This window comes from Rattus norvegicus, chromosome 4 (genome assembly GCF_021556685.1).
Source record: "Rattus norvegicus strain SHRSP/BbbUtx chromosome 4, alternate assembly SHRSP_T2T, whole genome shotgun sequence".
NCBI lineage: Eukaryota > Metazoa > Chordata > Mammalia > Rodentia > Muridae > Rattus > Rattus norvegicus.
In genome coordinates this window covers 122,939,651-122,964,053 of record NC_141537.1, presented here as the reverse complement: position 1 = coordinate 122,964,053, position 24,403 = coordinate 122,939,651, and the positions used below count along the sequence as shown (strand labels likewise).

The following is a 24,403-nucleotide window of genomic DNA, read 5'->3' as shown; positions in this document are numbered from 1 at the left end:
GAGGCTGTGTCACTCATGCAGAGGAGCACATGAGACCGGAAATCGGGCTCTGTCCACAGGTCGTCCCTGTTTACCTGTCGTTACCTGTTACTCTGTCTGCTTCCTCACTTGATGGCTCATTTCCAGATGCCTACCTTCTTTCCGTCCTTCATGCATGCTAAATGCATCCAAGGGCCTCAGGACCTTTGCACGTGCTGGTTCCCCAGGTGCCAGGCCCTTCCCTTTCCTACAATATTATGTTTTCAGAGAGGCCTTCTTCTTCTTTTTTTTTTTTTTTTCTTTTTTTTTCCGGGGCTGGGGACCGAACCCAGGGCCTTGCGCTCGCTAGACAAGCGCTCTACCACTGAGCTAAATCCCCAACCCCGAGGCCTTCTTCTTTTATCCAAGAATGTTCTAGAAAAGAACCGTAGACTAGAAAGACCACATAAGCCATGTAGGTAATTTAAAAGTTTACAACAGCCTGGCTAATGAGAAATTAAAATTAGTTACTACTTTAGCTTCCTTTCTGTTGTGATAAAATACTCTGACCAAAAACAACTTGATAGGGAAAGGATTTGGCTTACACTTTCAGGTCACAGTCCATCTGTAGTTGAAGGAAGAAGTCATGGCAGGAGGCAGGAACCGTGGAGGGAGACTGCTTGCTGGTTCATTCTTAGGCTCATGCTTAGCTAGCTTGTTTATACAGCTCAGCACTACCTGCCTAGGAATGGTGATGCCCGCAGTGGGCTGGGCCTTCCCACATCATCAATGAAGACAGTTCCTTACAAACACATTGACAGACCAATCTGATAAAGATAATTACTCAGACGGTTCCTCAGGTGATAACAATTTGACAGTTAATGCTAATTGGGACAGTTAATATTTACATGCATATTAAGTATTTAGCTCTATTTATCTTAATTCCCTTAACCCAACATATCAAAAATATTTACTATTCTGTAGGTAACCAATGTAAAGATATCAACGAATGATTCTCATACTCTTGTGTTGTGCTAAGTCTGTGAAATCTGATGAGTTTTATGCTTTTGGCCCATGTCAATTCCAAAGCTAAATTTTTATCAGAAGCACTCGATCTGCATTTAGATTTGATAGAGTTTATGTTGAAAGAGATTTACATACCCAAGTAGTTCTAAAATATCTGAACTGATTTGAGCTTCCATTTTTTTAATTTAAATTACTTAAAATTCAATAAAGTCTAAAATCCTCAGGTCCTCATCTCACGGGAGCCCAGCATTCTCAATCATCCAGGGAAGAGGTGCTCATCTTGCAGAAGATTCTATTGGGCTCTGGAATATTCCCTGAGTTTTCTAGGCAGCCCTTCCTGCTGTTTGCACACTTTCCACATCTGTTTACTGCCTTTCTTCTCTTGCTTCCTCTGGACCAGTGGTTCCTTTAAGGCAGAACCCATGGGGAGGGACTCTGGCAGCAGAATGGAGGACAGAGTGGGGCTGAGGGTGAAGCACCAATGTGAGGACTGATAGCAGAACTTCCCTAGGCTGTGGCAAGGAGGCTGCCCCTGGGCTGCAGTGTCTGGAGAACTTGGTCCCTGCTGGTGTCGGGTGAGGATTGAGTAGGACTGGCTTGAGGAGAGAAAGCATCATGGCTCCCAGACCAGAGCAGGGACACACTTGTCGCACATACTCAGGATGGCCACAGCATTCTCCCATTCATGCTGGGCTGCCCTGGGCTGGCCTTCTTCAGCCCTCTAGCACCTCTCTCAAGTTGCTACATATGCTGACACCTTGTTTGTCCATCTTAGATTGACTGAGGAAAAACTGGTAACTGACCAGGCTGGGGTACAGCCACCCATTGACGCAGAGAAGAGGAAGCTCCAAGAAACTCCACTGCCTAGAAATGAGTGGCAAGTCCCATGAGAAACCAGCAGCCATCATCTCTGTCAGTCAGGGGAAGTCCATGGGTCCCAGGGGAAGTAGACTTTTCTGTGGGACAGGGAATGGGGATTTGGCACAGTGGGAAGTGGCTGCTCTACTCTCTGGACACAACCATAGCTCTGTGAGTCACCAGAACCCATTTTGTGGCTGTAGAAACTGGCTGGGAAATGGACAGGGAGGCCCTACTTGTCCCCAGGAAAGGGCTGAGACCAGTGTCCCAACCTCTTGAATAGAGGCATGAAAACCTGGTTAGGGTGGGCAAGGAGGGAGAGAGGCCAAGGTGGGGAGGGGGTGTCTCAGCCATAGTCCTGAGTCTAGCCTGAGGTTGGTGACCCTGGGACACCCTAGCTTTTCGTCGGTCAGTGGTGGTGTCCTGTACCCTGTGCTTTATGTTCTTAGCATGGTGTCCAGGGAGCGGTGAGTTGGGTGGGGTCTGGCTTCCAGCTTGTGTGAGCCAGGACTACCCACTCCTCAGGCAGCAGAGGAACTATGGGATGGTGAGTGTGGGGTCTCGGGTGCTGGGTCTGGGCTGTGTGCTCCTCTAAGTGAAGCACCGGTAAAGACACAGCTCGCCTGGTCTCTGTAAGGCCTGCTTGGGCATCTGCTCTGCCCAGTGCCTCTGTGTTGGGCATGTGGGCAAGGGCATCCAAGAGCCCCTTCTCTCCTTGTTTCCTTCCAAGAGTCTCTCTCTGGGGTCTGACCTCTTGACTGATCAGCATCTTCTCCCGTGCACTTGACCTGGAAATTCTCATTGTTTCCTTGACAACTGGTGGGTAGCTATTGCCCTCGATCAGCAGGCTTTCTGATCTAAAATGTTTTTGTGTCCTTTCCTCAAGGCCCCATCAGTCCCTCCCGTGACCTGTGGAAGCTTCAGACCCTGTCTATTTGTTAGTCCTATAGGTGGTTCTAATATGGCTTCCCAGAACAGAGTTCAGGGAAGAGTGTGTGAACCTACACAGAGTTTAGGTCCAGGGGCCAGGGCTCAGCTGAGATGGACTGGAGTGGGGTGGGGTTAGCATGTCATCATCCAAAGTTATCTGACTCTGTGGTCCGTCCAGGACTAGCAGTAATGCCAGTGTGTGTCCACTGCTGTGGGCTTGGAGCACTGGAGCAGGTATGATTCAGCTTCAGAGAGACCAGGGTGGTCCTGCCTTCAGCTGACCCCATAGCTCACAGGTCTTCTGACATATGAAGAAGTGAGTGGCAAGCTGAGATCTCCTGGGCTTCCTCTGGACCAGTGGCTCCTCAAGCTAGAACCCACAGGGAGGGACTCTGGCCACAGAATGGAGGACAGAGTCGGGCTGAGGGTGAAGCGCCAATGTGAGGGACAAACCCAAGAGGTCTGAGCTAGCCACCAGCGTAGCCTGGATGGGGCCTACATCTACCGTGGAAGGTTAGGTATGGTCCTCCATGGAGGGGTGAGGGGTGAGCCCTTCCAGGAGGTGCGTGTGGAACCAAGGACTCAGGATGCTAATCTATGAGGCAGCTGACTGAACCTCACTTACGCCCTGTATCCTCAAGCCTACCTCACTAGCTCTCTTTCTCCTCTGCACCTGTTCTTCCCATGGCCCCACCAGAGCAGCTCCTTCTATGGGCTGAGTCTCTGGCCTGGCCTGAAAATCCTCTCATTTGCTGGGGACACAGTAGAGCAGGACCTATGATAATCTTCATAAGGGCCAGCCTAGTCAATCAGTTGCTCAACAGGCTGGGGCCCTGTTGGAGGCTCACAGACCCCAGGTCCATGCCTTGTACCCTACTACCAGAAGGTCTACAGCTCTGATTGTCATTGGGCACTGACATGGAGGTGGCTAGCAGCTGGGTCAAGCTTTAAGGCCATTGGCTGGCAACCTGGGCCCAGCAACTTTTTTTTTTTTTTTTTTTTTGTATGTTGAGGCAGAGAGAGGCTCATCCAGAATTGAGATCAGGGAGGAGGGCTCTACCTCTCCATGCAAGGGGTCTTGGCACTCACTCACATGTGAGACTTCTGCACAATCTGAACTTAACGATTTCTAGGATTCTCAGCAAATGTTCTTGCCCAATGTTTCATAGCTAAAAGCCCCAAGTTCCACCATTAGGCTCATGAGCCACGGACAGTGGTGGCCGAGGAAAAATGTCTGGTGAGTGACATTTGAGCAAAACTCTGCACAGAGCATCGGGGACCGAGTTCCTGGCCATGGCATAAAGACCCTGAGGCCACACCATACATTGAATGAGCTGACTGGACATCTGTGTCTGAAGGCTACTTTTCTCAGAACTAAATGGAGACTCAAGCCTTATAGCTTCTGAGGCTGGCTTCCAGGGCCATGCTTTTGTAGTAACAAGGTCAGGGCCCGGGCCAGCAGTTAATTAAGTCACAATGGGCCTGCTCCCTCCAGCTAGGGAGCAGAGCCAGAGCGGAGGTTGTGGAAGTCATCTGGAATCAGGAGATGAGAGGCCCCATACCACCTGCCTCCCTGCCTGTCCAGGGATGTGGCCAAGGAACTCGGGTCCCTTAACCTCACCAGCATGTGTGCCCCAGCCCTGCCCACCCTCCTCTGGAATGATCACCTCCTCAACCAAGGCCACCAAGGCTGAAGGCCAGGTGAGCCCTTGCTGGACTCTAGCTCTGGGTGGAGCGGAGATTCTGAAGGCTGAAAGAAGTCTGACCTTCCTTCCATCCTTGCAAAATGGCCAAGCCGTTTAGCTGAACCCAGGTCTTCGGCTGTCCCTGGGCCTGAGACATCAGTGGATGCCAGCACTGCCTCCTCCTGGTCCTTCTGCCCCGGCCCAGTTCTATGGCAGAGAGGCTACCTTTTGGCCTCCGATCTGCAGCTCTGTCCTGGCTTTAGAGAATTGGGAAGGGCCAAGAGAGGAAGGTGGAATTGCAGCCTGGCCTAAAGCCACACTGACCCCTCCCTGGCCACACCCTGGATCCCGGCATGCTTTAATTAAAGATAGATACTCAGAGGCTCAGCTGTCTGCCTCCTAACCCGATGACTGAGCACTGGCCACACTCGTGCCCAGCCCCCTCTCTCCCCCTTCGTGTGTGGCTCCTGCTGCAGAGCACTGCTGGGCCATTCTCTTATCTATCACGAGCAAGAGCAGAGCAAACCACTCTTTCCAGATTTCTCCCATGGTACCCACTTGCTATTCTATCTAGTGTAGCTGGATAGCCCACTATGGACTCGGGACCCTCTGCAGCTCTGACATCCGCCTAGGACCTGATAATACAGAAGCCAGTGCAGGAGGGACTCCCTTAAGTCCTTTGTCGGGAAGCTGCAGTCTCCATCTCTGGGTTGCCCTAAATGACAGCGGCGAACAATGCACCTTTTCTGTAACTATCCACCTGGATGGCAGGGACGAGCTCACTGAACTTCCTGCTCTAGCTTCCTGGCTGTATACTGTGAGAGCCAGTGCAGTTTCCCATGAGGACAGAGCAGGCACAGCACTGAGTGTAGCAGATGACCCTCCAGGTGTTCAGCCACCGTGTGGGCCCTCTGGAACCTCCAACTGTTCATCCCGGAAAGCCTGTGTCAACACTGTTTAGCTGGTGCCTCTCTGTGCCAGCTCAGGGGCAGCATAACCTGGAAGGTCACGGTCGGCACAGAACAGCTTGCTTTCCCTGCCTGGCAGCCTGCAGGGCAGGAGGAACATTTTTTTCTACTTGATATTGTTTTGACTTTGTTGTATACATTTTATTTTTTATAAAGAGGTCATATCTTAACTGTGGATATTCTAATTATTATTTCTAAATTTTTTAGCCATGGTTAAATGCGCAGAGCCCAGTACCATCTTTGCCATTGTTGACAACAGCAGTGTTATCTGGGCAGCATGCTCTGGAACTCTCCTCACCGGTCCATGAAATGCCCTGTTCTCTCCTCCTTGGCCCCTGGCAGTCACAATCCATCAAGAGTCTGACTTCTCCTGTGAGTGACACACATGGGTCTTATCTTCTATGATTGGCGTTTTTTTGTAGTATCGTGTCCTCAGGATTCACACATGTTCTAGCATGTATAGAATCCCTTCCTGTATAGGGCTGTATAATATTCCACGGTATGTTTCAATCCCACTGGGCTTACCTCTATTCCGTACATGGATGTATTTAGAGGGCTTGACTTTTACTCGATTGAAAAGTAAGGCAATGGAAATCACTGCTTTTGTGCTGTGTGCAAACATTCGCTCAAGTGCTTGCCTCAGTTCTAGGCTTTTGCTGCAGTGGCTCCACCACTGTACACTGCAGGCCATGGTGCCCAGGACCCCCAAGGCTGCCACATCCTCACCAACACACACCATGAGCAGTTTGTTCTTTTGATGGTGAGTATCCTAATGGGTGTAAAGTGAAAGTTCGTCCAGGTTCTTATTTTTATGGCATTAGGGATAGAACCCGGGCCTCCTGGATGCTTGACAGGTGCTCTCCTCTAAGTTATAGTCCCAGCCCTCATTTTATTCATCTATCTATCATCTATCTGTCTGTCTGTCTATCTATTATCTATCATTTATCTATATCTATCAATCTATTTATCTATTATATATCAACATCTATCATCTGTCTATATCTATCCATCTATCAATATCTACCTTTCTATCATCTATCTATATCTTTTTATCATCTACTCATCTTTCTATCATCTATTCATCTATCAATCATCTGTATATCTTTCTATCATCTATCTATCATCTATCTATCTATCTATCTATCTATCTATCTATCTATCTATCAATCATCTATCTATGTCTGTGCACATCCTCAATCACTTTTCACTCCGTTTTTTGAGACTGAATTCAGAGAGTGAATACCTGTCAGCTTGAATGGTCGTGAATAAGCCACAGATGTCCTCCCTGTCTCTATCTCCCCAGTCGCTGGGATTATAAATGTGTGCTATGAGGGGCTGGGGATTTAGCTCAGTGGTAGAGCGCTTACCTAGGAAGCGCAAGGCCCTGGGTTCGGTCCCCAGCTCCGAAAAAAAAGAACCAAAAAAAAAAAATGTGTGCTATGCTGCCTGGCTTTGTCTATGGGTGCTGTGGATCTGAACTCAGGCCTTTATGCTTGCATAGCAAGCACTTTACCTGTTCAACCGTCTCCCTATATTTTGTATTTTAACTGTGAGACAAAGTGTACTGGCTGGTTCTGTGTGTCAACTTGATACATACTAGACATCAGAGAAGGAGCCTCAGTTGAGGAAATGCCTCCATGAGATCCAGATGTCAAGCATTTTCTCAACTAGTGATCAATGGGGGAAGACCCAGCTCATTTTGGGTGCAGCCATCACTGGGCTGGTGGCCCTGGGTTCAATAGGAAAGCAGGGTGAGCAAGCCAGTAAGTAGCATCCCTCCATGGCCTCTGCATCAGCTCCTGCCTCCAGGTTCCTACCCTGTATAAGTTCCTGTTCTGATTTCCTTTGGTGATGAACAGTGATGTGTTTATAAAAAGATAAAGGGAGGGGGGATATGTTGTATGGAGGTGTGGTGAGGTATGTGGTAAGGGGTTACCTCAGCAAGCCCATGCTGAGGCATCCTTTCCCCCTGAGGGACCAGCCACACAACTGTACAGTATAGAATAGAGTTTATTCAGGGTATGGGGAGAGGAGTCAAGAGGGTAGTAGAGGCAGAGAAAGGCAGGGAAAAAGAGAGAGTAGAGAAGCAGAGGCTGGCCATGAGCACATGGAGAGAGAAGGGGAAGGATGAGAGGACAGAGCAGGAGCAGGAAGGCAAGAGCAAGAGAGAGAGGAGGGGACCAGTAGCCCCTTTTATAGTGAGTCAGGCTTACCTGACTTAGACAAAAGCCAACAAAATGGAGCTTAGACAAAATGCCAACAAACAGTGGAAGGGTAAACCTAATAAACCCTTTCCTCCCCAACTTGCTATTTGATCATGGTGTTTCAACATAGCACTAGAAACCCTAACTAAGGTTTCACTAAATTGCCCAGGCTAGCCTTGAACTCCCTCTGTAGCCCAGGTGGAACACAAGCTGTTAATTCCCCTGCTCCACAATGCTGCCATGACAAGCTTGTGCTGTGCCCACTCAGTGTGGCTTGCATTTTCCCAGCCACTGAGTTCTCTGCATGCTCTCTGCTGCTTAGCAATTTTGTTAGGGAAACACAGTTGGGGGCAAGCAAGAGGTTGGAGTCCATCCAGTCACCCAACACTGAAACACACCAGACCAGGTTCCCACTCCTGAATAATGTGTGCTGTGGTCTGGATCCAGCCTCAGCACGACTGTGTGACTGACCATGGTCTGACTCACCCAGGATAGCAAGATAAGACTCCAACCTTCCTAGCCTCTGATCCCCACCTCTTGCTTTACTCTCCTTCCTGTGGCCCGTAAGGACCTGGGAACACAAACTCCTGAGCTCAGCAAACCCTAGACCTCAGAGACCCCAAGGGTTCATTTAACACCGGAGCAGTGTTACAGACTTAGGAGAAGGAGTCAAAGTCTGGGACTGCAATCCTCCCTCCACTCCTAATCTCCCCCCCAACCCCCACCTGGCCCAACGGACCCTAAAGTCTCTAGGCCTATTTATTTGCCAAGCTGTGGGCTCTAGAACTAAAACTCCTGCTCCCATCCCTATAGATCCCAGGTCACCTCACTGGCACAGCACTCCAAGTGTGAGCCTCCAGGGGCTTCAGCTGTTCATCAAACAAAGCCCAGCCAGTAGGTCTCCCACCCTTCCCCCTTTCTGGGTTCATGCCTCTCTCTACAAGGGCAGCTAAGAAAGGGGCCAGAAAGGATGCTGCCTCCTGTCCCTAAACATCCGGGTCAACAAGGAAGTCACCAGGTCCGCTGACTAGAAAACACCATCTCCATACTTTCAAACCCTCAGAAGGAAGAAACCTGTTTCCCCTTTAGGAGGACCAGCTCTATCAGCAGAAAGCAGGCAGTGGCAGTTTAAACCCAGGTATTCGAGGTTCAATTGCATGCAAATATATGCACCTGTTGGGAGGGTGGTGGGTAATCTCCGGAAACAGGAAGCAACTCTACAAAGGCACAGAATCCCAGAATCTCAGGAGGGCAGCAGAGGGGGAAGGGCTGTTGGGGTTTGATGGTGGAGCTCTCCAGACTGGTGGAACCCTGGGTCTGGGAAGCACTGGGGGTGAAGAGTGCTGAGAGGCTGAGTCCTTAGCCCAAGGTGTGCACTGGACAAAAGGAATAGCAGAGGCTGTAGTGGCCTTTCTTATCTTGTGTTAGTTCACAGCGAAAGAAAAATAATTTATACATATTAATAAACTTGAAAATGTATTCTCCCCGCATCTTCATAAAAAAAAATGCCGACCTAGCTGATGACTCAGTTGAGAAGGGTTTGCTGCTCTTGTAGAGAACCTGAGTTCAGTTCTCAACTGGTGCCTCACAACTGCCTGGACTCCAGTTACAGGGGATCTGGGGCCTCATCTGGCACCTATAGGTAACCACATACAGGTGCTCATGTGCACACACATGATTACAAATAAAGTGAATCTTAAAGAAAAGAATCCCTGTTTAAAAAGGCAGCAATCAAGCTGGGTGTGGGAGTGAACCTGTAATCCCAGCCTAGGGCAGTTTGATGCTAGCCTGGGCTATTATAATGAGCACATGTCTCAAATGGCAAAGCAAAACAAAAGGTCTGGGGAGGTGGCTTACAAGGACACGGATATGAGCTCAAGTGTCAGAACTGAACCCATGCTTAAAGAAATAAAAAGCTGGAAATGGTAGCATGTGCTTGTAGTCTGTGCTGGGCTTGGAGAGCTCCAGACCAATGGCAAACCCAGTCTCACAGAACAAGGTTACCTAGATGGCACCAGAGGAATAACACCCAAGACCGACCTTTGACCCCTTTACATGTCCACCTGCATATAAGGAACACATGTGCACGCACACACACACACGCGCACACACACGCACACACAACAGTAACAGTCAGAATATTTAACACCTTGTGGGTGTTTCTCGTGAACTGCCCTCAGACAATGAAGGTGTAGGTAGTAATGTGTGAATGAAGACTTCGTGAAGGGGAACGTGTTCTCTCTGCTGGGGCAGAATGAGTTATGTATAGGAAAAGAAATGCATTCCTCCTGGTTTCAGGGCTGGGAAGTTCAAGGCTGGGGGCTGCTTCTGCTTCATCCAGCTCAGGACAAAACAGCACACAAGAACCAGCAGTGTTAAAAATCTCACCTTCCTAAGGCTGGAAAACCCCCTGTCCTTAGCACCTCCCACTAAGCTCCACCCCTTACACTGTTGCCCTGGCAACTAAATCTCAAACCGAGAAGACAGAATGAGGTCATCTCAGAGTAAACTCAGTCTGGGGGCCTTGGGCAACACCACTGAGGGTGAGTGTCAGCTTGCCTCCCATCTGTCTGCTGATGGATGAAAGGCACTATGTCCTCCAGCCTGCTGAGAGGATGGACTGAGAATTCTTTACTACACACACACACACACACACACACACACACACACACACACACCCATGTGTATGTGTGTATGTGCACCATATGCCCTTGGAGGCCAGAAGAGGGTGTTAGATAGCCGTAGGCTGCCATGTAGGTGCCAGGAACCAAACCAGGGTCCTCTACAAGAGCAGGCAGTGCTCTTGAGTGCAGAAGCACCTCCCTACACCTAGACTAAGATTCTGGTCATCATAGAGGTTGCAGGGTAATTAGACAAACACACCATTGCTCTCCAACTATGAAGGCAAAAATGAAGGTAGAAAGTTACACTGTGAAAATCCCCCGACGTGGGGACCCTGCCCTCCTGCACAATTTGACCCAGCCTATGTCCTGTGTGGAGGCCACTATGGAGGCCACTATGTCCCCAAGAGATGGAGCACTCAGGGCAGTGGGCGGGAGCCCTGGCCACCTTGCCCTCAGCCTTGGTTGGTGTCTTTGATCCTGGATCCTGGCTCAGTTCTCTTCTGCCACCTGCCTGTGTGTGTTTGCGCATGCACATATGTACACACACACACACACACACACACACACACACACACACACACCTTCAATATGTTCCACCTGGATTGGTGCTCACTTTGCAGTGGGAAAGGGGACGCTTCCCAGAGGGGGGTTGAAATGATGAGCAGGTAAAAGCCAGCCGCTAGGTTCCTCTTCATCTTTTGATTTCAGCAGGAAGTCTGCCTCTGCTCACACGTGGCAGGGCTGGGATCTCAGTGAAACCAGCACTTCTCAGACATCGGGAACAGCAGGGGCCCAACTCAAAGGAAGCAATCTGTGGATAATGCCACCCAGGTGGGCCTCTGTGCAAGGGGGTGGACCGGGGGTCACATTTCCAGGCCTCCCTCCTTTCTGAGGGGTTAGACTGCTGTGTGTGTGGGGGGAGGGGAGCGCTGTTGGGGACTAATGTCTAAGTAGGAACAATGGCTCATTAGTGGTGGCCCTGACAGACTGTGGGAACTGAAAGGAAGGACTTGCAGATTACATCCACTTGTGACCTCCAGCTACCTGTGCTGACCTTTGGAGTCAGCTGTGTGTAGGATACAGCTAGCCCTTGGGACCTAGCACACATCACATGACCTTGAATTGAGTAGAATGTTCTGGTCAAGGCCAACCTGGACTGGACTGTTGGGGTCTGGTCTGGTTTGGTTTGATAACTGGTTTTATCTGGCTTGGGCTGGTCTAGGTCTAGCCTATATTCATTTAAGCTGGCCTGGTCTTGTCTATTCTGGTCTAACTTCTGGGCTGGTCTAAGCTTTACTGGGCTAGTCTATCCTAGTATAGTCTGGTTTGGTCTAACCTGGCCCAGTTTGGTCTATTCTGGGGTTGTCTAAACTAGTCTAGTCTGGCCTACAGTAGTGTGATCTACCCTGATCCAATCTAGTCTAAACTATTCTGGTGTATTTGGTTTGGTCTGGACTGGTTTAGTTAGTCTGGTCTGGCTTATGCTGATTTGCTCTAGCCTGGTCTAGATTAGTCTAAGCCAACCTCTTCTGTTGTGTTGTGTTCTGTTGTGTTGTGTTCTGTTGTGTTGTGTTCTGTTGTCCTGTGCTGTGTATAGTAGTCTGTTTGGGGTTGGTTTATTCTTTTTTGGTCTGGTCTATGCTGGTAGGGTCTAGCCTGGATTGGTCTGATATGAGCTGCTCTTGGTTAGTTAATTCTGTTGAGTTCTGGATTGGTCAAGTTGATTTGGACTGGTCTAATGTGGGCTTGTCTGTTCTTTTTTTTTTTTTTTTTTTTTTTTTTGGTTCTTTTTTTCGGAGCTGGGGACCGAACCCAGGGCCTTGCGCTTCCTAGGCAAGCGCTCTACCACTGAGCTAAATCCCCAACCCTGGGCTTGTCTGTTCTATTCTGGAGTATTTAGTCTGGTCTGAGCTGTTCTGTCTGGAATGTTGCAAACCATCCATTGTTCACTAATTGTTTTCTCAGAAAGGAACTGCTGAACAAAGGGACCGAACCTCAGAAGAACTAGACATTCTACTAGCAAACAAGTCCCATCTGACAGGCCGGAGGATGGGGTGACATGAAGACACCAAAGACAGTGGAGACACCACAGCATACGAGCCGAGTGGCCTGCATGTGGTACTGAATTCTTTCTTTCTTTGCATAGGAAAATTTTCCTTCCTGCGTTGGCACAGCAGTTGACTTTCTTACAGAGAATGATCTGCTCCTTTTTTTTTTTAAAGATTAATTTATTTATTATATATAAGTAACTGTAGCTGTCTTCAGACACACCAGAAGAGGGCATCAGATCTCATTACAGATAAATGGTTGTGAGCTACCATGCTAGGATTTGAACTCAGGACCTCTGGAAGAGCAGTCAGTGCTCTCAGCCGCTGAGCTATCTCTCCAGCCAGAGAATCATCTGCTCTTATCCTGTGGCACAGGTGGCCTTCTCCTGCCACCAGGAGAAGGAATGCAAGTTCAGAGGAATGCACGTTACCTGGGCTTAGCAGAATGTTCTTGTCCCTTCCATTCCTGTGGCAGTGGGCTCAGAGGACTTAGGCTAGGTAGTGAGAAACTCCCAGAGTGAAGTTTCCTCACAGGTAAGAGGGCTAGAGAGTCCACATCAGCTACTACTTGGGAAGGTTGTTTCTGAGAATACTCAGGACTCTCAGGAAAAATTCAGCGATATTCCTAGTATTTTAATATCCGACCAAGCTAGGTCTGGAAGTACCCCCCTTCCCAAATACATATTACAACTTTATTATAGGTTGATTTTTATGTAGTTAACTTAATAAAATACCATGCTTCCAGTAGTCATTCAATTAATTCTGCCAAATATAATTTAATCATTTTCTGTTCTAATTGTTACATTTTATTTACTTTTCTTGTCTTATGGCACTGGCTTGAACTTCCAAGGCAATTTGAAACAATGGTATCACTAATATCTAACATCCTTGACTCATCTCTGAGTACAGTCCATGGCAACTCTTCCAGTGTGCTACTTTAAGAGTGATTTTTGCTTCTAATTTAAACTAAGTAACTCTTCTCACATTCTGGAAACTTCTTATTTCATTTTTAGCTTGTCAACAGTTATATTAGGAAAAATATATGTTTGTTCATAAATACTTTCCACATATCTGTCAAGATCAGGGGCTGGCAGATCCAAGGATATAATCTAGGTGGCCTGTCTCTGTGAGCTGAAAGCACCCTTCTACTTCAAGATGTTCGCTACAATCTGCAACAAAGGTTGCTCATGACTGGGAATGCCTGACATTTATCATTCAGACTTTTACAGAACAAATGTTCTGACCCTTAATCTGGAGTGGACCTCAGACTCTAAATTACCACTCTCATGTTCTTACTATTAATACCGAGCCACCACCATTGAATTCCTAGAACAACCCAAAATCTTACAAAGTGTCACTAGAATAGTAGAGAAAGGGTCTGTGCTTCGGGGAGTGACAGTCTCTAACCCTCTGCAGAACTCCTAAACGCCCGTGTGTTTAGGACAGAAGAATCTGAGAAAATGGGAGTACTGCATGGTTTGTGTGTGAAAGTGCATGTGCCTACACACACGTATAAGTGTATGTGTACACATGCTTACGTTTGGTGTACATGTGTGTGCGTTGAGTGTGTGTGCTTGTGCTTTAGTATCAGTGTCACTGCTCCAGGCGTTCCCAGGAAGCAGGCTGTATCCAGTGCAGAGCTGGTGCACATTTGACAAGTTGGGTTGTGGATGAACTCCCTTTCATGGAGATAGCTTTTGTGGGAAGCCCTCATAGCATATGCCCTCATGTCTGGGTTGGAAAATTTTTGCTGTAATAGATTAGGAGACAGTGTCAGAAACTGAGAACTGGGACTTGAGAGATGGTTCAGGTGCTAAGAAAACTTGTTGCTCCTGTAGAGGACTCAGGTTCAGTTCCCAGCACACACATGGTGGCTCACAACCATTGGTAACTCCCGTTGCAGGAGATCTTACGCCCTCTTCTGGCCTTCCTTGGCACTGCATGTACATGGTACAAATACATACAAGCAAGCAGTATTCATAAACACAAAACGAAGTGAATAAATCTAATTTTTCAAAAGTCTGAGACAAACATTAGGATATGTGCATTCAGAGATGGAGGAAAGCAGGCACAGGTGAGCACTGGAGACGGACACCCTGTGCCCTGCATGCCTCTCTTAGACCAGGATTCTTTTTTGTAATTTGAAATTGACTGCACTGTTGGAACTTGACTACCCTATGTTCCTTTGAGTTCAACACAAGGTTCAATGCAAATGTCCTCTGTGGTTTGGGTTTTCTCTGTTGGGTCAGCTAAAATGTTGGCAGAGATCTCTCAAATTTCTGGAGCCAATGTGTCTCCCACACCTAGCCGAGGAGGCTTTGAGCCTACACCTGCAGCGTGTGTCCAGGCAATTTGCTGCTCTACCTCATCCTGTGCAGGCCTTCGAGGCATCCAGCTGGTGGGCTTGCCGCCTCAGCCTCAAAGGCCTTCTATCCTGGTGTGCAGACACAGCCTCTCCCCCTACCCTCCCTCTTCACTCCTGCGACAGTTTACAGATGACCAGCATCAGGTGGGTTCAGCATCCCTACCCCTGTGGACACCCCACTTCCAGTTTTCCTTTACTCTCTGGTGAACCTGTTGCCGGCCTCGCTGTCCTGTGCAGTCTCACACATCTGCCACAATTGTCTCTGAAAGTCTGGGACAAATATTTCTGAGACACAGGCTGTTTGCCCTAAGTAAACACTGAGTTCATTCAAATAAAGACACCAGACAGGTCAAATAAAGACCCTGCCTCTCTACTGGTTGCCCAGGCTATTGGCTTCTCTGTGCTTGTAGGCTGTTGAAGTCTGAGGTCTCTTGGAGTAGTGGGGGAGGGGGGTGGGATGGGACAGATTAAAATGCCACCAAGTTGTGAGCTCTTCAAGAGTCAGCTTTTTTTTTTTTTTTTTTTAAGTGCCACTCCGCCCACAGAGGGCTGCCAGCCTTTGGTTGACTTCCAGAGTTCTGAAATGTTGATTCTGACAATCTAGGCATGCCAGGGTGCTCCGCGCTTCTGGGAAGGAGAGAATTTTTGGAGAACCTGACTCAGCTACATCTTAGAGCGGCTTTGCCTCTTTCTCATGTAGCAGCTATCTGGGGCTTTTCTGCACAGGGCTGGGTCTGCAGCTGGAAGGAGAAGGAGGGAGGGGGTGTGGTTCTGGGGTTGCACTCCCCCCTTCCCAACTCCTTTCCTTTAGGCTTGGAGTCAGGGCAGAAACCAGCCCTGTGGAGAGTGAGCTAATTCAGGGCCCGGGGTGCTCCACACTGCATTTTCGGCACTAGCTCCATGGTGAGGCTGGACTCTGAAGAGCCCCCTCCGGCTGGGACCTGCTTGTATACCGGTTTACAGAGTCTGCAGCTTGATAATTAACTGGCTCAGTTGTCTGTCCCTGCTCTGAGACCTCCCAGTGCCAGTTTCCACTTCCCTCTCTCATCCTCACATCCCGCGCAGCTGGGCGGCAGAATAATGACTTTATTAGGCATATCCTGCTCTTGGTTCTCCAAGGACGTCGGTCCATTAAGAAGACTAATCTACCAACAGCAGCCACACTGCTGGTCCAGGCCCATGTGTGGAGACCAAGGAGGGGGCCCAGAAAGATGGGGCTGCCACTGTGGAGGGTGGTCCAGGCCTTCTACACTGGATGAGGGGTGTGAGCACCGCCTCCATTACTCACCTCTCCCCACACGTGTAGTGAGGCTCTGCCTGGACACTGGGAAGATCTGGGTGAGGTCTTGTCTCTAGGAACTTGGTGCTCAGCTACCCACTGGGTGGAGATGAGGGAGAGGTAGAGTTGGAGGGGCACGATTAGAAATGGGTGCAGGACAGAGACTGAAAGGAAAATCTTCCCCACCCCCTCCACCCCTGGAACTGAGGACCGAGCCCAGGGCCTTGCGCTTGCTAGGCAAGCACTTTATCACTGAACTAAATCCCCAAACCCCTGAAAGGAAAAATCTTAAGAGAGGTCACAGAGAGAGCAGTAGGCAGCCCAGATCAGCCCTCTGCTGCCCACCCCTGTAAGCCAGAAGTCTTTCCTCTGGTCCCCAAGCTTCTCTCCTCTGAAATAAAGATGGTGACTCCTGGACGTCTTGGGTCAGAGGGAGGTAACTCCTTTGTGAGGGACCTGAAGACCCTGCCCAGCTAAGACTCCTCTGGCTCTGGGGAAGGACATAAGCATCATGTAAAGGCCACTGGAATGAGTCGTAGTGATGGTTGGTCTGCCAGTGTAGAGCCAGGCCAGCCAGTCCTCTCCTTTCCTGTTACTGCCTTCATCCCGTGGCGGGCCATCCTTCCTTGATGTACATGGACAGCAAGCTGCTCCAGCCCAGGGAAGGGGAGTCCACAGTACCCCAAGTGACTCCAAGGGTTATGCCAGATCTTGCCTGGCACTGCTTCAGTCACGTCCTATCTGAGGGAAGTGTGGACAGGAATGGGAGAAGTCTTGAAGACCACAGGAGTGAAAGCAGAAGCAGGACTTCCCCCAGAAGTCCGTGCCAAGTACTGTGTCAGGGTGCTGTGTCAGAATACTGTGTCAGGGTATCAGGGTACTTATCAGGGTGCTAAAGGATTGTTTCCAGTATTATGCTCCTGGGTTGCTGTGCCAAGGTGCCATCTTCAGGATGCTATTTAGGATGTCCCAAGACTACTGTCCCCAGGGACAGTGTCCCGATTGTGTATCCCCCAGGGTGCTTCCCATAGGTGTTATCCCCAAGTGCCTCATCCCTGTCCCATCCTGCTCCCCCTTCAGCAAAGCCATCAGCATGAGCTTGTTTTTTTTTTTTTTTTTTTCAAATTTATCAAGAACTCTATTCTTTTACTACAACTGTATTTGGTGGTCCAGGAAGGTAGTGCTGTATGTAGACGCATACATAGAGATATCACATGCTTTAAAAATCCCCTGGGGAATGGGGTGTCATGTGCAAAATTTTGCAACCTCCTGCTTTTCTGGTTGCATAAGGAGACAATTGTTTGAGGTTTTTGCTGAGTAGACAATTTGTATCCCTTGTCTCACTGAGCTGAACAGTTAGATTTCTTCTCTCTCTCTCTCTCTCTCTCTCTCTCTCTCTCTCTCCTTCATAAAAGTTGTGGGCATTTGTGGGCGTTCTTGTCATATATGGGGTTAGGAATGGAGTTGCTGGGTCATGGGGTAGATAAATCCCTCTACTTGTACGTATGTTCGGTGTGTGAACCATCCAGTGTTCTAAGTGGCAGACAACTGCCCAGTGGAAGGTAGGCAACTAATAAGTGTGCACCAAAGAAGGCAGAGGCAGGAGGATCAAAAATTCAAGGCCAGCTTGGACTACAATGTGTGACTCTATCTGAAAACAAACAAATTAAACAAACACACACAGGCACACACACACACACACAGACAGACACACAGACACACAGACACACAGACACACACACAGACATACACACACAGACAGACACACAGACACACACAGACACACAGACACACAGACACACAGGCACACATACACAGACACACAGACACACACAGACACACAGACACACACATCAGAGAGAGAGAGAAAGAGAGAGGAGAGAGAGGAGAGAGAGAGAGAGAAAGCAGGAGCTCTGGCTGTGTCTTCTAGGTTCCTTGGGCTAATCTTTTCTCAAGTGACCTTACACTGCCCAGCCCCCTCCTGAAACACCCCCAGGCCCCTACCCTCCACCCCCACCCCCACCTCCCATCTTCTGCTCATTCTCTGTCAAGACCCTTAGCATTTCCCTGACCCTGTTCTTCCCAGATCCCAGTGCTAATCTTTGTGGGGTAGCTGTGGGGCTGATAGCTTACCCGGCTGGCGTGCGCTCTCAATTTGATCTGAGTTGTTTGTACATTGGAATGCTTTCAGTGCGTTCTATCTCATCCCCTGAATTTTGTGATCTTCTACCCTTGTCAATGAGTCATTTCCACCTGAAACACACATAGCTTCCTAGAAGTCCATGGCTTTTCTTTCATGTTGAGTTCTGCAACGTGCCAGGATTTAAAAGTGCTCTATCCTTGAATTAAGAATTTTATTTTTATTATTTTTCATGTTGTCCAAAAAAGAGTGGCACCAATGTGTATATTCTCCTTTCTAGAAAACTCTACATTGCCATGCCTGCTAGCTCATACCTTTAATCCCAGCAAAAGCAGTTGAATTTCTACAAATCTGCAGCCAGCTTGGTTTACATAGTGAGTTCCTGGACAGATAAAGCTACCTAGTAAAACCCTGTCCCGACAGACAGACAGACAGACAGACAGACAGACACACACACACACACACACACACACACACACACACACACACACACACACACACACACACCAGACACTCCAATTTTCAATCACATTTCTTTGGACCTGATATGACACTTCTTTCCCTTGTAGTCTGAGTCTCTGTCCTTCCTTGCCCTGCTCTGTCCCTTTGACTTGATTTCTTCCTGAGCCCAACGCCTCACTCTGTCAGTCTCTGAAATTTTCAGGGCTCTCAGAGCCCTCAGGATGAGCCCTGCCTTTTCATTCAGGAGCTTAAAACTCTTCCAACTCTTTTATTCATCCACGTAAATTTTAGAATTAGCTTGTCATGTTCTCTAAAATTCTCTGCTGGGATTTAGTTGAGATTAAATTAAATTTATAGATCAATTTGAGAGAATTGTCAGTTTTATTACGTCAATCCTTCTTGCCCGTGAATGTGGTATATCTGACTAATTTGCTCCAGACTTCTTTTATGTTTTTCAATAAGGTCTTATAATTTTCTGTGCAAAGATTATGCATAACTTCATACTAGATTTCGCCCTAATCCTATACATGCATTGTTGTATTTTCCAGCATCTTTTCAAAATTAAAAATTCTAATGGCTGCTGTAGCACGGGGACAAGGGGGACACAGTCCTCTTTGTGCTCTGATCGTCTGCCCCGCAACTCTGCTCAGCTCTTGAATTAATTGTACTAAATTGTTTCTAATTCTATAACTCTCAACGTCAGGTCCCATCACACCGTGTGGGGAATGCCTTTGTATTTTCTTTCCTAGATTCCCTTTTCGTGTCTTACTGCACAAGCCAAGCAAGACCTGAGGTACTATGTCGAGTGGACACAGTGGGAGTGGGGGTCCCTAGGCGTCCCTGGGTGCCCCCCACAGTTACTGCCATGGGTCTGACCATGAATTGGGACTTTACAGCAGATTGCTTTCTCACACTGAACCATTCTGAGTTCTTTTTTGTTCCTCCTTGGGAGTTTCTGCTGTGAGTCACTGAGTCATGGTAACTAGGGTCCTGCGTCTGCTCTGACAGTCCTGTGAGTGCCCTCGGGTTTATTCTATTGACTATGTGACACAGAGAGGGAGGGGTCCTGTGTGACACTGAGGGGTCCTGTGTGACACCGAGGGTGTCCTGTGTGACACTGAGGGGGTCCTTGTGACACTGAGGGGTCCTGTGTGACACAGAGAGGGAGGGGTCCTGTGTGACACTGAGGGGGGGTCCTGTGTGACACTGAGGGGGGGTCCTGTGTGACACTGAGAGGGTCCTTGTGACACCGAGGGGGGTCCTGTGTGACACTGAGGGGGGTCCTTGTGACACTGAGGGGTCCTGTGTGACACTGAGGGGGTCCTGTGTGACACAGAGAGGGAGGGGTCCTGTGTGACACTGAGGGGTCCTGTGTGACACTGAAGGGTCCTGTGTGACACTGAGGGGTCCTGTGTGACACTGAGGGGTCCTGTGTGACACAGAGAGGGAGGGGTCCTGTGTGACACTGAGGGGTCTTGTGTGACACTGAGGGGTCCTGTGTGACATTAGGGGGTGTCCTGTGTGACACTGAGGGGTCCTGTGTGACACTGAGGGGTCCTGTGTGAGACTGAGGGGTCCTGTGTGACACTGAGGGGTTCTGTGTGACACTGAGGGGTCCTGTGTGACATTGAGCATGTTCAGTTGGCACCTCTGGTTAGTCCTAAATTGCAAGCAGGCCAATGCTACGGAAGCTGCCCACTATTAACCATGTCCTGGACACTTGGGTAGGCCATCATAGGCACATTGTTGGGCTCTCACACTGGCTGTGGCCACCATGGTCTGACTTCCCACAGGTCTGTCTGGCCCTCCTGGGCTGGATATCATGGACTCATTAGCTGCTGAACATTGTGCCAAAGAACAGCCTGCACATCGGGATAGGCTGTCTCTGTACCCCAAGCCTCTAACCAGGAGTGGCTTCAATTTGCTGTGTATCAAGGTCTCATCCTGACAGTGCTGTCAGGGCCTGAGTTCCCACCCTTCTAAGCCCCAAACACTTGCCTCTCTGGCTGTGCCTCTCACCCCATTTTAAAACCATTTTTTTTGCATTTATAGTCTGTCTATCTATCTATCTATCTATCTATCTATCTATCTATCTATCTATCTATCTATCTGGTATTTCAAGACAGGGTTTATCTATGTAGCCTTGGCTGTCCTGGAACTCACGCTACAGACCAGGCTGGCCTCAAACTTGGAGACCCACCTGCCTCTGCCTCTCAAGTGTTGGGCTTACAGGTATGGACCACCACTGCCTGGCCTAATTCTCTGCTTCTAAAGAGGCCCTTGTCGTGTTTATTCTGTTTTGCTCAGCAGCAGCAGGGACTCTTCGATTATGTAGTAGGCTGGCCTGCCGTACCAGAGTCCCAGCATCTCTGAAGGAAGGGCTTCTTTCATGTTCTCTCAGGAGGAACTCTTGGCTGGTCTCAGAGCCATCTAGCTGGGTCCATCACGTTCAGAAGTAAGTGAAATGGTTTGCTGAAGTTCTGATAGAATTTCTTGTTGCTCACCAGTGACGGAGAACCTATGGTGGACTTCTTCAAACATAGCTACAATTTGCCCTGTTTCAACCTGCACGCACCTGTGCCAAAAATAGCTGAACTTGCTCCCCTCCTTGCATCCCGCATCTTGGCTACATGATGCAGCCTCTCTCACAAAGGCCTAAGGGCTTGGTCTCTTCCCTGGCCCCTGGCTCTGGGCTGGCTGAGACCTGTCTTGGCTGGTAGAATATGCTAGCTTCCAGCCTCAGCTTCCAGTGCTTGATTTGTATTCAGGCGGTGAGAACCAGCCCTGGCTAGTCTGACATAGTATGGGACACACGTGGGACAAACTGCCCGCTGAGTCCATCCTGAGTCCTGTTTGCACCAGTATTGCTAATATCCCTTCCCTTGTGGAGATCACCTGCCCCTCCCTCTACAATCCCAAAGACAAACCAAGGTGTGATCCCACCAGTGTTCACTCTGAGAAACCAAGGAGTTTATTAGGCTTTCAGAGTAGCGGGTGAGGGGTTACAGGCAAAGAGCATGAGTGACTTTAAACATAGACTGTCCACAGCCAATACAGATGATGGCTCCCTGGGGTTGTGTAGATGAGGCCTACTCCCCTAACCCCCCCACGCATATCCTCCCAGAGACTCCAAGGTTATGTGCAATTAGGGCAGAATTACAAACCATTAGCTGAAGGGGTAGTTGGATACTCAGGTGAGGGTCTCACGAGCCTCCTCACCCTTTCCTTCTAAGAGAGAAGGCCCACAAGCCTAACTGTGATGATCTTTACCAAGAAGGTCCAGCTGGATTTCTGAAGACGGAGGCAGTTTGGTGTGCAAGGTAGTCCTGTACAATCGATGGCCAGTTGCTGAAGAGTTAGTGTGTCCAAAACCAGCTGAGAGCAGTGGACCAAAGACCCCTTTGAGAGCCCCGTCCTAAACACTAACGCCAGAATTATGAGCTAAATAAATGGTGAGCCCGTAGCTCAGTGCACTTTAGGGCTCACCTCTTACGTTGCTAAAGCTAACTAAAGTTAACTGACATGAAACGTCAGACAGTGTGTCCCCTGTGTCTGTCACATCTCAGTGTCACTCTACACTGTCCTCATTCTTGTGCAGCCTCATGGGCCTCTGTGTTCCTCCGCTCAGCTCCTGGATCACAGATGAGCTGGCCATCAGCAACTCTGAAGCACAAGGGATGCCACCCTTGCAAGAAAACTCCCAATCTAGAGTTCAGATTGTGTGCTTTCTTCCTGACCAAGAGGATGAAGCATTCGGCCTCCTGGGTCTGGGCGAGGTGCAGCCATTAGACCCAGCAGGGTCAGCTCTATACAAACCATAGGCCAGGAGGAGATGGGGAAGGATGCTGGGTACTTGACAGTGACAGGCATCCATCCTGGGGATCCTGGGTGCCTTCCTGACTTTTTTCCTGGTGCATGCCTCTCTGGCTCAGGTAGGAAGATGGGAGGGACAGGCTTGAACCTGTCAGAGGACAAGGACAATGATGGATGTTTGGGGTCTCAGGTTGGGTTACTGAGAAGCTGGGAACCAGATTGTAAGTACGAAAGTAGGACTGCACCTGCCCCCCCAGGGTATCACTGGCATGTGTGCCCCTGGAGGACTCTGAGGAACACACACCTGCATCCACTTAAATCACTTTGGTGAATTCGATTCCTCTTCTAGAGGAAGGGCTGGCCTTTGTGAGCTGGCCAGAGCCCAGTGTGTCAGCCTCCTTGCTTGCTGGCCTATGTCTGAGAAGTGTCACCTGGCTGAGAATATCTCCTGTAGGTCACTCACTGACTGGAAAAGCAGTTGGACAAAGCAGAGCAGCCAGACCTTCAGGTGGTCCTGCCCTGAATCTAGTCCTACCCTTTGCTTAGTTTGAGTTGGACTCGGGTTGTAACTGATGTGACTTGTCCTGGGTTCTGGCACCACTCTAAGCAGTTTGCAAATAAGGTAAGTCGTCCCTTTCCAGTGGCTTCACATTCAGAGGTTCAGCTACCTTTGGGCAACTGGAGCCTGAAAATATTAAATGGAAATTTACAACTGATTGCTTTTGAGCTTTAAATTACATGCCATTTGGGTGGAAAGATGAGATCTAGTACTGTATCACCCTGTCCTGGTCAGAATGTGACCACCCCTGTCCAGGGTATGTATGCACTACCCTCCCAATAGTCTGTTGGAATCATCTTGGATATCAGACTGTCACCAATAGGCTCTTCTATAGTTCCCAGTGTCCCCAAAGAACAAGAGAACTGGCTATTCAGATGTGACAGAAGCGTTATAATGCACAATGCTTAATGAAGAAAAATGTCACACACACCAAGACTGCTAAGACCTAAGGACAAGCTGAACTTCCAGCCTTGGAAGTCTAAGAATGGAAAAAGAAATGTGGGTCATCCCTGCTGTGACAATACAAACTCCAAAAGTTATAACCATAACATCATTCCTGTAGCTAAGGCGAGAAGACAGTAATTACCAGGTAGATTCTGCTCGTGGCTCCAGACATCCACTGCAAGTTTGGGGAGTATTCTGGAATGTATTGCCTGTTGTTTGGGAGGCCTGCGGCATCACCCCCATGTCACTCTCACACCTTTCTTGTTGGTCACGGTGGGGTGAGGATATGGAGTGACTTCTGATGGTCACACAGTGAGAATAAAGCAGGTGCGAGGGCCTGCTTGCTCCCTCTGTGGTGCCTGGTACCCCCTCTGTGATGTCTGGTGCTCCCTCTGTGATGTCTGGTGCTCCCTCTGTGATGTCTGGTGCCCCCTCTGTGATGTCTGGTGCCCCCTCTGTGATGTCTGGTGCCCCCTCTGTGATGTCTGGTGCTCCCTCTGTAGTGCTTGGGTGCTCAGAGGGATACCTGATGCTCATTCTGCAATGTCTGGTCTCGCTCTGCTATGTCTGGTGCTCCCTCTTCAATACTTGGGTGCTCAGTGCTCCCTCTGCTGTGTGTGGTGCTCCCTCTGCTGTGTGTGGTGCTCCCTCTGCTGTGTGTGGTGCTCCCTCTGCTGTGTGTGGTGCTCCCTCTGCTATGCCCGGTGAGGTAAACTGCTGTGGCCACAGTGACTGAGTATCTCTCACCTGGCACTCCTGAGCTGGGACAAGGAAATAATGGAAGTGAAAATGGTGGGTACAGGTCTCCACATCTGAAGGTTGGCAGCCACGGCAGAGAGACAGCCCAGCACTCAGGTGAGAAGCCGTGTGAGTAGCAAGCATAAGAGTGCAGGGAAGATCTCTAGGAGTGGTCTAGCCTAGGAAGCCTTTGGGAGCCTGCACCTCAGCTGGGAAGGTCAGAAGGAGAAAGGAGACCCTGAAGGCTGTGTGGTTGGAGTATGGGCTGCAGATCAGAAAGAGCCAGGACACAGCACAGAACT

General features: G+C 49.1%; 1 long non-coding RNA gene across 1 annotated transcript; it reads right to left on the bottom strand.

The window, feature by feature from the left end:
- Positions 1 to 15,152: 15,152 nt before the first annotated feature.
- Positions 15,153 to 23,704, bottom strand: LOC120102338 (uncharacterized). The gene is made up of 4 exons (XR_015687250.1): positions 23,506 to 23,704; positions 18,079 to 18,198; positions 15,955 to 16,044; positions 15,153 to 15,293 (listed from the first exon to the last, which is right to left on the bottom strand). It is a non-coding gene; the product is annotated as an uncharacterized LOC120102338 (long non-coding RNA).
- Between the last annotated feature and the right edge of the window lie 699 nt (positions 23,705 to 24,403).